This window comes from Tachypleus tridentatus, chromosome 7 (genome assembly GCF_004210375.1).
Source record: "Tachypleus tridentatus isolate NWPU-2018 chromosome 7, ASM421037v1, whole genome shotgun sequence".
Taxonomy (NCBI): Eukaryota; Metazoa; Arthropoda; class Merostomata; order Xiphosura; family Limulidae; genus Tachypleus; species Tachypleus tridentatus.
In genome coordinates this window covers 10,759,138-10,764,262 of record NC_134831.1, presented here as the reverse complement: position 1 = coordinate 10,764,262, position 5,125 = coordinate 10,759,138, and positions in this window count along the sequence as shown.

The following is a 5,125-nucleotide window of genomic DNA, read 5'->3' as shown; positions in this document are numbered from 1 at the left end:
AAGGAACGTTTCACCGACTCATGCATACTGGTAAGGAACGTTTCATCGACTCATGCATACTGGTAAGGAACGTTTCATCCACTCATGTATACTGGTAAGGAACGTTTCACCCACTCATGCATACTGGTAAAGAACGTTTCATCCACTCATGTATACTGGTAAGGAACGTTTCATCCACTCATGTATACTGGTAAGGAACGTTTCATCACTCATGCATACTGGTAAGGAACGTTTCATCCACTCATGTACTGGTAAAGAACGTTTCATCGACTCATGCATACTGGTAAGGAACGTTTCATCCGACTCATGCATACTGGTAAGAACGTTTCATCGACTCATGCATACTGGTAAGGAACGTTTCACCCACTCATGATACTGGTAAGGAACGTTTCATACTCATGTATACTGGTAAGGAACGTTTCATCCGACTCATGCATACTGGTAAGGAACGTTTCATCCACTCATGTATACTGGTAAGGAACGTTTCCATCGACTCATGCATACTGGTAAGGAACGTTTCATCGACTCATGCATACTGGTAAGGAACGTTTCATGACTCATGCATACTGGTAAGGAACGTTTCACTCACTCATGTATACTGGTAAGGAACGTTTCACCGACTCATGCATACTGGCAAGGAACGTTTCACCCACTCATGCAAGGAACGTTGCTACTGGTAACTCATCATGTATACTGGTAAGGAACGTTTCACCGACTCATGCATATTGGTAAGGAACGTTGCATCGACTCATGCATTTTGGTAAAGAACGTATCATCCACTCATGCATACTGGCAAGGAACGTTTCATCCACTCATATACTGGTAAGGAACGTTTCATCCGACTCATGCATACTGATAAAGAACGTTGCATCGACTCATGCATACTGGTAAGGAACGTTTCATCCACTCATGCCATGCATAGGCAAGGAACGTTTCATCGACTCATGCATACTGGTAAGGAACGTTTCATCCACTCATGTATACTGGTAACGAACATTTCACCGACTCATCCATACTAAGAAGGAACGTTTCACCGACTCATGCATACTGGAAAGGAACGTTGCACCGACTCATGTATACTATCAAGGAACGTTTCATCCACTCATGTATACTGGTAAGGAACGTTTCATTCACTCATGTATTCTGGTAAGGAACGCTTCACCGACTCATGCATACTGGGAAAAAATGACCCATCGACTCATGTATACTGGTAAGGAAAGTTTCCCCGACTCATGCATACTGGTAAGGAACGTTTCACTGACTCATGCATACTAGCAAGGAACGTTCTATTCACTCATGAATACTGGTGGTAAAAACGTTTCACCGACTCATGCATACTGGGAAGAAACGTTGCACCGACTCATCTATACTGGTAAGGAACGTTTCACCGACTCATGCATACTGGAAAGGAACGTTGCATCGACTCATGTATACTGTTTAGGAACGTTTCATCTGCTCATGTATAATGGTAACGAACGTTTCACCGACTCATGTATACTGGTAAGGAACGCTTCATCCACTCATGTATACTGGTAAGGAACGTTTCACCGACTCATGCATACTGGTAAGGAACGTTGCATCGACTCATGCATACTGGTAAGGAACGTTTCATCCACTCATGCATACTGGCAAGGAACGTTTCATCCACTCATGTATACTGGTAAGGAACGTTTCCACAATTCATGCATTCTGATAAAGAACGTTGCATCGACTCATGCATACTGGTAAGGAACGTTTCATCGACTCATGCATACTGGTAAGGAACGTTTCCCGACTCATGCATACTGGTAAGGAACGTTTCATCCACTCATGTATACTAGTAAGGAACGTTTCATCCACTCATGTATACTGGTAAGGAACGTTTCACCGACTCATGTATACTGGTAAGGAACGTTTCATCCACTCATGCATACCGGGAAGGAACGTTGCATCGACTCATGCATACTGATAAGGAACGTTTCATCCACTCATGTATACTGATAAGGAACGTTTCATCCACTCATGTATACTGGTAAGGAACGTTTCATCCACTCATGTATACTGGTAAGGAACGTTTCATCTACTCACATATACTGGTAAGGAACGTTTCACCGAATCATGCATACTGGCAAGGAACGTTACATCGATTCATGCATACTGGTAAGTAACATTTCATCCACTCATGTATACTCATAAGGAACGTTTCATCGACTCATATATACTGGTAATGGGAACGTTTCATCCACTCATGTATACTGGTAAGGAACGTTTCACCGACTCATACATACTGCCAAGGAAGGTTGCACCGACTCATGCATACTGGCAAGGAACGTTTCATCCACTCATCTATACTGGTAAGGAACGTTTCATCCACTCATGTATACTGGTAAGGAACGTTCCATCTACTCATGTATACTGGTAAGGAACATTTCACCGACTCATGAATACTAGTAAGGAACGTTTCATCCACTCATGCATACTGGTAAGGAACGTTGCATCGACTCATCATGCATACTGGTAAGGAACGTTTCATCCACTCATGTATACTAGGTAAGGAACGTTTCATCCACTCATGTATACTGGTAAGGAACGTTTCATCTACTCATGTATACTGGTAAGGAACGTTTCACCGACTCATGCATACTGGCAAGGAACGTTGCATCGACTCATTCATACTGGTAAGGAACGTTTCATCCACTCATGTATACTGATAAGGAACGTTTCATCGACTCATGTACACTGGTAAGGAACGTTTCATCCACTCATGTATACTGGAAAGAAAAGTTTCTCCGACTCATCCATACTGGTAAGGAACGTTGCACCGACTCATGCATACTGGCAAGGAACGTTACATCGACTCATGTATACTGGTAAAAACGTTTCCCCGACTCATGCATACTGGCAAGGAACGTTCTATTCACTCATGTATACTGGTAAGGAACGTTTCACTGACTCATCCATACTGGTAAGGAACGTTGTCACCGACTCATGTATACTGGTAACGAACGTTTCATCCAATAATGTATACTGGTAACGAACGTTTCACCGACTCATGCATACTGGTAAGGAACGTTTCACCGACTCATGCATATTGGTAAGGAACGTTGCATCGACTCATACATTTTGGTAAGGAACGTTTCATCCACTCATGTATACTGGTAAGGAACGTTTCATCCACTCATGTATACTGGTAATGAACGTTGCACCGACTCATGCATACTGGCAAGGAACGTTCCATCGACTCATGTATACTGGTAAAAAACGTTTCTTCGACTCATACATACTGGTAAGGAACGTTGCATCGACTCATGCATACGTGTAAGGATGGTTTCATCCACTCATGCATACTGGCAAGGAACGTTTCATCCACTCATGTATACTGGTAAGGAACGTTTCGACTCATGCATACTGATAAAAGAACGTTTCATCGACTCATGTATACTGGAAAGGAACGTTTCATCGACTCATATATACTGGTAAGGAAAGTTCCCGACTCATGCATACTAGCTAAGGAACGTTTCACCGACTCATGTACATTGGTAATAACGTCACTCCGACTCATGCATACTGGTAAGGAACGTTTCATCCACTCATCTATACTGGTAAGGAAAGTTTCACCGACTCATGCATACTGACAAGAAACGTTGCATCGACTCATGCATACTGGTAAGGAACGTTTCACCGACTCATGCATACTGCTAAGGAACGTTGCATCGACTCATGCATACTGGTAAGGAACGTTTCATCCACTCATGTATACTGGTAAGGAACGCTTCATACACTCATGTATACTGGTAATGAACGTTGCACCAACTCATACGTACTGGCAAGGAATGATCCATCGACTCATGTATACTGGTAAAAAAAGTTTCTTCGACTCATACATACTGGTAAGGAACGTTGCATCGACTCATGCATACGTGTAAGGATGGTTTCATCCACTCTTGCATACTGGCAAGGAACGTTTCATCCATTCATGTATACTGGTAAGGAACGTTTCCCCGTCTCATGCATTCTGATAAAGAACGTTGAATCGACCCATGTATACTGGAAAGGAACGTTTCATCGACTGATATATACTGGTAAGGAAAGTTTCCCCGACTCATGCATACTAGCAAGGAACGTTTCACCGACTCACGCATACTAGCAAGGAACGTTTCACCGACTCATGTACATTGGTTAATAACATCACTCCGACTACTGCATACTGGTAAGGAACGTTGCACCGACTCATGCATACTGGTAAGGAACGTTTCATCCACTCATGTATACTGGTAAGAAACGTTTCATCCACTCATGTATACTGGTAAGGAATGTTCCCCGACTCATGCATACTGGTAAGAAACGTAGCACCGACTCATGTATACTGGTAAGGAACGTTTCACCGACTCATGCATACTGGCAAGGAACGTTGCATCGACTCATGCATACTGGTAAGGAACGTTTCATCCACTCATGTACACTGGTAAGGAACGTTTACCCGATTCATGCATACTGGTAAGAAGCGTTTCATCGACTCATACATACTGGCAAGGAACATTCCATCCACTCATTTATACTGGTAACGAACGTTTCATCCACTCATGTACACTGGTAAGGAACGTTTCCCCGATTCATGCATACTGGTAAGGAATAATGCATACTGGCAAAAACGATTTCATACACTCATTTATACTGGTAAAGAAAGTTTCACCGTCTCATGCATACTGGGAAAGAACGTTGCACCGACTCATACATACTGGCAAGGAACCTTTCATCCACTCATGTATACTGGTAAAAAACGTTTCATCCACTAATATATACGGGTAAGAAACGTTTCATCCACTCATTTATACTGATAAGGAACGTTTCATCCACTCATATATACTGGTAACGAACGTTTTATCCACTCATGTATACTAATAAGGAAAGTTTCATCCACTCATGTACACTGGTAAGGAACGTCACCGACTCATGCATACTGGCAAGGAACGTTGCCTCGACTCATGGATACTGGTAAGGAACGTTTCATCGACTCATGTATACTGGTAGGAAAGTTTCTCAACTCATGCATACTGGTAAGGAACGCTTCATACACTCATGTATACTGGTAATGAACGTTGCACCGACTCATACATACTGGCAAGGAATGATCCACCGACTCATG